At 36.0% G+C, this 11,797-nt stretch overlaps 1 protein-coding gene across 1 annotated transcript in view; it reads left to right on the top strand.

Annotated features, from left to right (window-relative positions):
• The first annotated feature begins 20 nt into the window (after positions 1–20).
• Positions 21–11,797, top strand: part of ZNF148 (zinc finger protein 148) — a 107,494-nt gene continuing 95,717 nt past the window's right edge. Inside the window, exon 1 of the mRNA XM_015596080.2 lies at positions 21–294. The gene's annotated coding sequence lies outside the window, so the exon portion shown is untranslated. The remainder of the gene's footprint in view (positions 295–11,797) is intronic.

Here is an 11,797-nt window from a genome sequence, read left to right as displayed (position 1 = left end):
TGGGGGTGGGGGGTGTTCATTGTGTAGATAGATATTAGGTATTTCGTTGTGGAAGGAACTGAAGCGTTTCTTAAGAAAGGAAAGAATGGATATAAGGAGTTTCAGTGAATAGAAAGGATAGCGTTTGAAGCAAGAGGGAGTGTTAAATACTAGAGAATATGAAGAGAATGCATGATAGAATAGACAGATGTGGTAGAGTTAATAAATGTTGGCCCAAGGACTAAAGAGTTATTCTAGATGGGCCAGGATGGCCTAGTTCCGAAACTGTTCGGGCTCTTCTGTACATGACATCTGGTAAGTGTGGGTCCCGGTAGTGTTTGGGGTCGCTGAGAATTAGGCTTCACTGTGTAGTTTGGTCTGAGACTTTTTAGAACAGCACCAGTGAATGGGAGAATCTCTGAAACAGATTTTAACAAAACACCTGGCCCACAGCTATTCTCTAGGTCATGGAGTTTAGATTTTAGCAAATTTGATGTATTACCACTTACTAGGGGTTGGATGAACACTATTCTGCCAAATGCTGGAATGGAAATTACTTGACTTGGTTTTCTTTTTCACTGCCCAGCTTTAATGGTCCAGGAGAACTGGTGCCATGTTATTCAGCCTGGGGTACAGTACACAGGGTTATAGTTAATGGTAAGGGGCATTCCATGCATGGTGGTCCTTCTTAGGAGGTTCCATTTGTAGCTCAAATTAGTCTGATTGACTGGATTGGTTCCATAACTCTGGGGTTGGTGGGAGACCTTTTGCCGTTCACAGTTGCTGAATGTATACTCTCACTGAGGCATGGCAATATTGAAGAAAATGCATCAGCCTACGAAGTGTGGGTTAGCAGAATGAAGGATCTAGAATATCTGTTTTGGTCTTAGGTTGCAAGGTCGGTAATTGTCTAGGGGAATCTGAAGAGGCTGGATGATTCTAGATCCGGGTTGGAGAGAGTATTAGCATTTTTATATTGGGAAATGAACCAAGGCCTGTTGGATTTGCTGAGTTCACACCAGACCAGCTTTCCAAGAGGGAACTCTGGGCTAGGAACGTGCTCTTAATATTTTATTGCCCCTGCATACACATTACATTGTAATATTAATTCAGCTGAGGAGAGGGTAATATGAAAAATCTTTTTATGGAAGTAGAGAGTGGAGAGATTAATGGGAAAGATGGAAAGAAATTTGGGAAGGGGTGGAAAAATTCTGTCATTCATTTAGCAGATATCTAAAGGAGGATGATAATTTAGCATTGGAGCGAAGAGAGGCTTTTATTAAAATAATTTTTATAGAAATAATCTGGAATTATTTTTCAAAAGTTGGAAAACTTTCTATGTCAGTACATTATATATTACTGTAGGATGCTTCAATACATCGCATAGTAGGACGTGCCCACTTTTATTGTCATCACAGTTATGAGAGGGTCTGTTTTCCTTCTCCTCACAGGCACAGTTATTATCAGTTTTTTTAAATTTCTGTAAGTTTATGGACTTAAATATAGTATGTCATTATTGCTTTTCTTCCCTTTTAAATTATATGAAATAACACATGTACATAATTTAAAACTAAAATTGTACTGAGAGAGCTAATAATGAAAAGCAGTAGCCCCCGTCTCACCTGTTCTGTTGCAGTTCCACTTTCCAGAGTCTACTGCTTCTAAGCATTAATTTTTGTTGTTCTTATCATGCTCTTCTCCAGGTCCACAAATAATATGCATGTATTTACTATTTCTTGATTGATCAGAATGACATTATGAAGGAGTCGAGACTTAGTATGAATGAAAAGGACTCATGTCACTGACATTAATTATCTCCTTTCCGCTTCTCCTGTCCAACCTTTGATAGTTAACAGTTTTCGCTTTTTGATTTGATGTCTTTATATCTTTAAATAATATGCTTAAATAAAGAGCTTTTAAAAGTAGAATGGAAATATTGGGTGAGATGATAAAGGAAAGTTTGATGGATGAACCTATGTAAGAAAGACTAGATTGTAGGAAACAACATCTTTGCAGCATAAGAGTTGCTAGGTAGAGATGAGGAGGAGTTGCTTGGCAGTGATAGTTGTTCATCTTGGAATTAGTTACCAGGTCAGTTGTTCAGTATTCTTGGACAGTGGTCTGGAGAGTTTTAGTGTGGGGAATCTGGGAATGGATTAAAATGACCCTTAATTCTTTCCAGGCTTCTATGGCAATTCTTATGTTTTTCAGGAAGGAATCGATTAGTGTGGATATATGTTTCAGGGAGGGATAGGGAAATGTGATAAGGGGAAGGAGGATGAAGGACAGGGTATGATGAAGGTGGTGATAATTTTGTGGGAGGCTACAGAAAAGGTAAAGAATTCTGAGGACATTTGGATATAGTTGGTGCGAAGGAGATTTAAATTGCAGTGGTGAGACAGATTTGTTTCGGTTTTAAGGAAATTAGCATATTTAAGCCACAAATATGTTGGTAATATGGTGGAAAAAGGTATGAGGCTCACACCTTTTTAATTCATAAAATACTGGTTTTTGGAATTGTGTATGAGGTGCACCAAGTCAGTGTGACTGAGATTGAGAGAAAGATCTTGCTCTCGTTTTAGGAAATCTTGTTTAAGTAACCCCACCCTTTGACATCTTCCTTACTTTGAATAAAAACAGCATTCACATATAGATTATATATTGCTAAATGTTGTCTTCGGGAATTATTCTTGCTTCGCTTTGCAAATGGTGGCTAGATTGTAACCTGCTCTAGGTCTGAGACTTTCTTTGATCTCACTCAAAAGTTTGATTCTTAAGTGCTTAATAAATACCTGTTGAATGACTGTTAGAAAGCAGTGTTCACTGCTTTAGTGATAATAGTGGGAATGTGTGAAATTGCTGAGCACTGTATGGGTATTACAGACAAAATTTTGTGTGTGTGTGTGTGTTTGAGAATGTGAAGGACAAAAGGGATACTCAACTGGAGAAGGCCTTTAGATTTAAGGGAAAAAACAGAATGGATTAGAATGGAACTAACAATCCTGAAAAACCATTAAAGGCCTGGGACCAAAGGTTCTCTTCTAAGCTGAGGCTAGTTTAATTTGAGTAAGTCTGGTCTGCAGCTGGGGAGCTGATATAATTTGAGTTTTCTTATTTTAGGCCTAAGTGACTGTTCAGAGATTTTAGTTGTTTTAAGAATCTGATTGGATTTAATTTATTTTTAAGATAATGAAAAAGTGTTAGATGAAGTTTCTTCCCTCTGGGAATTTATAATATTTACATTCTTTTAGGGGGAGAAAGACAGTTTTGAATTAATTCAGTAACAGTGTAAGATTTCAGAAAATTGATTTTTAAAAAAACAAATACCAAGTATACCTTTGACGAGAATTTTTGTATATTGACAGTCATTTTTGGAGTAGTGATCAGAACTTTTTTTGGAACACCTTTTCTGAATTATCTTCTGAGCCTCTAGAACATTCTATGTAATTTACCTATTTACTGAGTACTTACTGTGTGCTGTTGGAGGAGGGAGCCTATAAAAGTGAGCAAAACATGGTCTCTATCTTCTAGGAGTTGTTAATCCCTCCGGGTTGGCACAGTTACAAATAATACAGGGCATAATGTCATTCTGAATAGTCTCATCGGTGACAGATCTTTTTAATTTGAAAGATTTTATTTTTAAAAAAGGTTAAGAATCTGTTGATATCAAGTAGACTGGATAAAGAATGGTTTTGGTTTAAACTCACTTAGTCACAGAAATGGGAATGATTTTTTTGGTTGACTTATTAACTGACTTTGGAAAACATTCCCAAAGAGGAAGTTGGAACTATTTTGAATGTTGGTGACAGTTCACATGTAGATAGTGAGGCACTAGATGAATGTTGGTTAAGTGCATCAGATGTTTGGGTGAATGGAGTGAATAAATTAGTAAGTGGTAGCCTTCTAAGGCAGATATTTTAAAGAGGACCACATTGATTCTGACAATAAATAAATTCTGGGTATGTCAATAGTTTCATTACTGTGAACAAGATAGTTTATGATTAAGTTTCCAAATGAGTTTTACAGACAGTATGTGCTTTAGGAGTTCAGAGAACAGAGAAATGAATATTGGCTAAGGCTTGGCGAAAGGGTTTCAGCATACCATACTTTAGATAGATATTTGCCATAGGGACCTCAGGAGAGGAACTAAATCGCTCCAAATTTCTCTTGCAGCCCTAGAATGAACCTAGAGTCCTGATCTATTTTTGTCTGAATGCTTTGTGCCTATTTCATTTTAGCTACTCCTACTGGTTTGTTCTTTTTCAAATTCATCTTTGCTGGGTAGATTTTGAGCCCTCTGAAACAAGTCGGGGGGTGGGGGGGAGTCTTTTTCCATCTATGTCTACTGTAACTTTTAGTTTTTCCTTTTTTTGAGCCTGTACTCCACAAATTACTTGATCTCTGTGAGTGAAGAGCATGAGTCAATTTGGCTCTGTTATTCTGGCATTTTCCTGCATGCTTTTTTCATAGCTGCTTTTTGAATTACAGAATAGAATAGAGAATTGAGGGCATATGTCTAGTAGACACATGCTTGTTCAGTAAATGAATGAATGAGAAAGTATCTGAGATAATTTAGTATGTGTCCTGTTCAAATTTATTTGTTCATAATCAGTCTTTTTCCACAAAGGATTTAATGGGGCTGCCAAATATATATGTACATGAATCGAAATAATTGAGGAAGTCTAGTTGAAGAGAAAATAACAGAAAAATCTGTTTAAAGGATATAAGATCTATCATTATGGATGTTAGAAGACTGGGAATAAAGTGGAAGATAAGCAGATGGTGAAGGAAAGGTGTTATTGGATAGAAAGTATGATTCTAAAAGAAGAAAAAGATTAATATATGACAGGTTATGTTTAGAGGAAAGTAAGAGAAGATTGAAGGTAAAGATTATTATTTTGGGGAGGAAGATGGTAAGACTACAAGGATAAAAGTTAACAGAAGTTGCAATGTAGTAGAAATTATCGTGTTGATTTATAACAAGTTTTGGAAAATGATTAGATGGGTTTCTTTAGTCCACAGATAATGCACATTTATTATATGCAAAACTATTGTTAGATGCAGTCAAGAATAAATCCTGTGAGATTTATATTCTAATAAGGGAGCTGGATTTGTGCACAAGTAACTACACTATGATCACAAATGTATCATAAGAAAAATACCAAATGTTACTGAAGTTAAAAGGGAATAAAAAACATTCGACTAGGGAAAAACCTGGGGCTGCATTTAGTGCCATGGAAGTGGCGTTTTAGATAGTCTTGGAAGGGCTGGATAGGATCCTGACTGGCAGAAATAACTGGAAAGAGCATTCCAACCTGAGAGATTAGCAAAAGCAAACGTTTGGAGGTGAGAAGCCAAGGCTATATGGAGAATAGTGAGTTTTAAATTTTACTATGACCCACAGTAAGAAATACATGTTACATCATCGACTAATATATTCATGTATGGATGTTTGTGTGTATGTATAAAACAAAAAGTTTCAATAACTGTAACAGTCCTTACCATGTTGGATGTGCTCTGATGTTTTCTAACCTGTTTGGCTGAAAAGAAAAAAAAGATGGCTGTCACTTAAACTGATTTCAGGACTAACTAAATAATTGATCACAACCTGTATTTTGGAATATAAGAAAGAGTTCATGAATAAGGCATAATATGATACAAGGTAGGAAAAGATTAATTTGGGATTGGGAAGAAAAGATTAATTTGGGATTGAGTAGAAAATGGGACAGCTAAGTAGTTTTTATTTGATAAGATGTACTGTTGTGCTTAGTAAGTAAACAGAAGCTGGGTTTTAGTATTGGCTCTTCTGTTTACCCATGCTATGATTATGGAGAGAATTGCTTCCTTTCTGAGACTCAGTTTTCTCATCAGGAAACTGAAAATAATTATATTGTCTAGCAAGGCTTTTAAGATTAAAGTTGTTAACATGTACCATTAAAGTATAGCTATTGAGCTTTTTTGAGAATTGAATCAAGGACTATATGTTAGATTACTTAATCTGACAATAGCTATGCCATACAGCATAGATTGGAGGCAGTGTGATGGTAGAGTAAGATTGGAGGTGAGAAGCCCAGTTAGGAGGCTACTGGAGTAACTAAGAAGGACTTGAATTAGTTTGATAGTAGCAAGATTAGAAGTGAGGGGGTGGGATGTGATTGGATAGAGAGAGAAGGGGAAGATAACTGGAAATTTAGAGTGTGGAAAGATTCAAAGGCAGTAGCTAAAATTGGATTATACTTTTTGGGTAGTTTAGTGGGGTATATTAAAGTAGGTTGTTATAGTTTCTTACATATAGTAGGTCATATATTTGTTGAATGATTAAATATGTAAACTGAAAAATTGTAAGTGGAGAATGAGAAGGCAGGGTTAGATTGAAGATTGCTTTTGATGGGCTGAGGAATTTATTCATTCAGGGAATATTTTTGTATACTAACTGTGTGCAAAATTCCATGGTAGGCAGTGTTTAGGATACCTGTTTATATATGACACAATTCATGTTCTTTAGGAGTTTCTCCAGGAACAAAAATATGTACACATCTGTCTATGACAGAAGTACTATGGCAGGTTCAACTTTGTGGAGGAATTGGTGTGTAGCTTATACCTTGAAAGATAAATAAGATTATAGTAGGCAAGATGGTGAGAGTTGATATTCCAAGAATAGTGAGTGATATGAGTGACAGAAAAATTTTGGATATGTTTAGGCATTGTGGTCTAGATTAGCTAGAATTTAGGGTTCATGTTGATGAATGGAGGGAAATAAAACTATAAAGCAGTTGCAGTGTCTAAAAATCCCAACTAAACTGGTTTTTAAAATTTTATTTATTAAAGTGCTCAAATCTTAAGGGTACAAGTTAATGAATGAAATTTTTTAGGTATACAGTTATGTAACCACTGTCAAGTTCAATATATAGACTATTTCCCACATCCCCACTGATGTCTCCTCCAACCAAAGTAACTACTATTATGACCTCTATCACAGTGGAGTACTTTTGTATGTTTTTGTATTTCATATAAATGGAATCCTACTTCTGTGTCTGGTTTCTTATGCTCAATATATGTCTGTGAGATTCATCCATGATATGTATTGCAGTAGTTCATTCTTTTTCATTGCTCAGTGAGATTCCATTTATGAATATACCACAGTGTATTTATCCATTCCATGATTGTTGGACAATTGAGTAGTTTCTATTTATAACTTGAATCAGTATGCAGTGGGGAACTATTGATCATTTTTGAGTGGGGAAATAAAGTTGAGTTTAAGAATACTAATCTGGTGAGCTTTTTTTTGTTGTTTGTTTTGCAATGAAGAGAACCTAGTGACTAGGAGACAAAGTTAGAAGGCTGAAAAAAACGGTAGTTAAAAGTGTGAAGTATTGAGAGTCTAAGTTGGGATGGTAGTAGTGGGAATAAAAGGCAAAGGATAGATATAAGAAATATTTCAAAGAATTAAAGGATTTGATGGTACATGGGCTTTGGGAAACAGTGGAGAAAAAGTGAACAAGAAAGTTATGGGAAATTCTAGGGCTTTTAACATGGGTGACTGTGAGAATGGTGGTGTCATTAACAGAAATTATAGGATCAGTTAGCAGAACTATTTTGGTGGGGAAGAATGGTTACTTTAGTTAAGAAACATTGGCTCGTGTGTGAGGCACCAATGGAAGTATCCAAGGGATATTTTCTAGCTAGAATTAAAAATATTGGATTCAGCTGAGGAAAGAGGTCCAATAGAGATTTGAGAATATGTACATAGAGTTGATAATTGAAGCTACTAATTCTGGATTTGGTAGGGTGCTGATGGCTATGAAATTATTTGAACTGATAATTGAGGTGTTAATTGAAGCAATAATTGAAGAATCTAGTTAAAAAGATTATAATTCTTCAGGAATAAATTATATTGTAACAGAGGGTGATGGTTTAAAGATTATTTGGGGGAGCTGGGGGAAGATAACTATGAGAAATGTAGAAGCAATGGGAAGAGATGAGACTGTGAGAGGGAAGGAATTAGAGAAAGCTCCAGGACAGAACTTGGGGAAATACCCACTATTTGGGGAAGAAGAGGACCAGTAGTCATTGGAGACAGAAGCAGCAACTAGAGAGACCAGAGTAGAGCCATGTGCTACAGTGACATAAACAAAAGGAAGTAGTTTAAGTGTCATTGCCAAAGAGAGGACAAGGACTTGGTAGTAGGTCATAAGATTTGGTACATGGGAATAGTTTTTTTTGGTCTTCAAGAGAACAGTTCAGAAACCAGAGTGCATGGAGGTAAAGAACTGGGTAGGTTGGGAGACTATGGAAGCACTGACTGTAGGAATTGTATTACATTTAAGAAACTTTTTCCAAAACTGGAGGTAAGAAGTAACAGATGAAGATACAGACTTTTAGAACTATGAAGAGGTGGAGAAGGTGTGATTTGAGGGAATTTTGTGGAAAAGATTATTTGGTGGAATTAAGGATTTCAATATAAATGATTTGGATTAGTCAATGCGATGAGAATTGTATTTAGAACAAATCTTTAGAAAAGTTGTAGAGAATTTCATAGCTTTCTGGCGGTGCTTAACATCTAGTATGTGGGTGGGTGTGGAGAAAACAGTTGGCGAAGACTGTCTTTTCATTGGGGAGATACATGGTGAATATAATGGAAGGTCATGCTATTCTGGAGAGGGCAGTATTAAAATGGCTGATAGACAAATTTAAATTGTGTAAGGAGACAAGTGAAGCTAAAAGGAGTTGAAGAGCAGGTGTAGAACTAGAAAATAAAGTAGTTGTGGTTAAAAAGGGTTTCTGAAGTTACAGTCATAGTGGTGCAACACTTCCAATTGATGACTTGTTTTCAGCATATATGCATGGGCGACTGATGTACAGATGAAGGTTTTAGGACTCAAAGAAGGTCTATAGGGAGTTCTTCAGCCTCATTATTTGAAGTCATTGAGAATAATGGCTGAATATGGGACAAAGTAGAATTGGAATTATTGAGGAAGGAAGGTGGGAGAGTATTCTGGAACTTGGTAGATGTTTCAGATGGAATGATTTGAGTAATGTGAACTGCAAAGAAATTTTTTTAGTGATAGAGAACAGTGGGAGTGTCCCTGAGGAGTATGAAGCAGGTGGTCCTTTTATCAAGATGAAGGTATAGGGGAATGGATAGCTAAGTCATGAGAGAAGCAGGTTGTCCAGGAAAAGCCAAGCTTGAGATAAGATGAGGAAGTGGTCGCAACAATCTAGAGAAGAGATGATAGTGATCCAAATTGTTGTGGCACTGAAATGAAGATAGTTGGATTTGTTCACCAGTTCTTGACATTTTTTATAACTAGATTATACTTTCAGAATCATAACCATTCATGTAATACACTGATATAAATTCAGCTGAGAGATTTGTATATTATAAATGAGACAACGAAAGAAAAAAGATGAGATAGTGGTGCACTAATATGAAAGGCAAAAGACATGGGGTAGTTTGTTGATAAAACATGGACAAGCTGATAGAAGCTAGTAAATGGATAATATGGAAATGAATGAGGAGGTTGGACTTGACCTGAATAGGAAAAAGAGTAAGATGAAGAAGAGAGTAGCTTTTAGCAGAGAAAATATGGAGAAAATATAATGTTACCTAGGAAATAATGCCAGAAGCTTGTTTCTTCTTCTCTGTGCATATAAGTACAGTCCTTGCCAACCATGATGCTATAAAGGCGATTAAATGGATAATATGGAAATGAATGAGGAGGTTGGACTTGACCTGAATAGGAAAAAGAGTAAGATGAAGAAGAGAGTAGCACTTGACTGCCTCAAAACACATCGAACTTCTTTGCAAAAATTGTGTGGTAATTGTATATGTAAAGAGATTCAGGTAAAAAGTAGAAAGAATGAGGTAGATGGTAGGAAGGAGGTGTCCTAAGGGATCTAAAATAGCTTCTGTAGTTTTTTTTTTTTTTTTAATCTAAATGACTTTTATCTCATATTTCTTAGTGTTCTTAAGAGGCTTGTCTGCTGTCTTCTCATTTCATTTATTACCTGTATATGAGTGACTTGTAGATACATAGTTCTGAAAATGCTTTCTTGTCCTATTTCTAGTTATTTATCATTTATCGAACATCTCTAAAGGAACTACCTTGCCAATTTAAAAAACAAAATATAGCTAAAACTGAAACACTGCTACTTTTTTTGTTTTGTTTTGCTTTTAAATCTTGGACATTATAACCTCAGTGATTGAAACCTTCATCATCATCCATTGATATTTGAGACCTAGACCATTTTTTGGCTTGTGTCTCTGCTCTCAAACTTTTGCTAGTTCAGTTCTACAGTGGTATTCATTTATGTCAGACTTTTTGTCTTCTGTCAACTTCCCCTTTGTACTATCAAAGATTTGACTCTCAAGTGCTTACCTAACTGGTTTTTGAGATTCTCTATCAGTGCCTTGCTGTGGTCCTGGAAACTGACATTTTAAACCATAAAGGAACCAGTGCTGTATGCTGCAGACCCTTTGTATTTGCTTTATATTCCTCACATGATTAACTCCTTCAGCCTCTGAGCAAAGACTACTTTTTGACCCTTCCTGTTCACATCAGGGTTTTTAATGTTATTCTCTATTTCAGAGAGAGCATATTTAGTGGCGGTGAGAAAAATAAGACAAGGTACAAAGTACATAGTATTGGTGTTCCATCCTGGAGCATCTTTGCTTCAGGATTAGTTCCAGAATCTAACCCTGGGTCATTTGTCACTTTTTCCCTCTCCTTTTGGCATTTAGTCACCAAATTTAATAATGAAGGGCCTATGGAGACCCAGAGCTTTGAAAGCCTAAGTGGGCCCCGGAATGTTACTTTGCCCAACTCACATCTTTGTTGCCTGATTTGGTTTAGAATTGTTTCCAACATCAGCCTCAGTCATAGCTGGGCCTTGGTGAGTAGGGGTATAATCTGAATATTTGAGTGGATTGTTTGTGTTGGACTAATGATGGCTGTCTTAAGGAAAGAGTTGGGAATGATTATAGTAGAAGTGGAGAGAGTATGTTTTAAGTAATTATATTAATTGAACATAGATAAGTGACTTCACAGGATAGGGGTTGGATGTTTGAAAACCTTTGTTGGCATGGAGTTTTCCTTTTAAATTTGAGAAGAGCCAATATCCAAGGGATTAGAATGAAATACACATTTGATGTTTTGCAGGGTCCTGTGTATGTATGCTTGTCAACACATACACACCTGCATGTATAGATACATATAATGGTAGAGATAATGTGTTAATTAGGTTCTACAATTAGTTTTCAGGGAAATGAGCATGGTAGTTTTGAGTTATGAGTGATGAAATAATTGGTAGAGAATATTTGGAAAGATCATTGTCATGTTATTGGAGATGTGCTTAAGAAATGGATTTTCGAGTGACTGAAATAGTTTCACAAAATTTGAGGGCACTTTGGGGCAAATTTGTCGTTAAGTTGGAGAGAGTGAGCTTTCAGGGAATGAGGGAGCAGACCAAAAAAATGCAATGTTTGAGAAAGTTATAAATTATTTGGTAGGAGCTGATAAAAATTATAAAAATTGTGGAGATGTTTGAATAGGTAAGTGGGAGATATAAGGGATTTATGAGGAAGCATGTTATTGTTAGAAAAGTAAGTTTAAAGAGTAAAATTGGAAAGATGGTTTAGGGAAGATTATTCTTTTGGGAAAATGCAGTTCTTCGGTTAAAAACAGGAAGGGAAAGGCAAATTAAAATGAGGAAATTAAGATGTGGAAAACTAAGAGGAAGGCTTAAGGAAGAGGTTACTGAAAGAGGTTTCTTATTGTAATGAGTATTGTGTTGGGTTCTACTTTTGATTAGCGGTTCA

This window comes from Pteropus alecto, unplaced genomic scaffold (genome assembly GCF_000325575.1).
Source record: "Pteropus alecto unplaced genomic scaffold, ASM32557v1 scaffold251, whole genome shotgun sequence".
Lineage (NCBI taxonomy): Eukaryota > Metazoa > Chordata > Mammalia > Chiroptera > Pteropodidae > Pteropus > Pteropus alecto.
The sequence above is the reverse complement of the archived record's forward strand: the minus strand, read 5'-3'. Positions and strand labels throughout refer to the sequence as shown.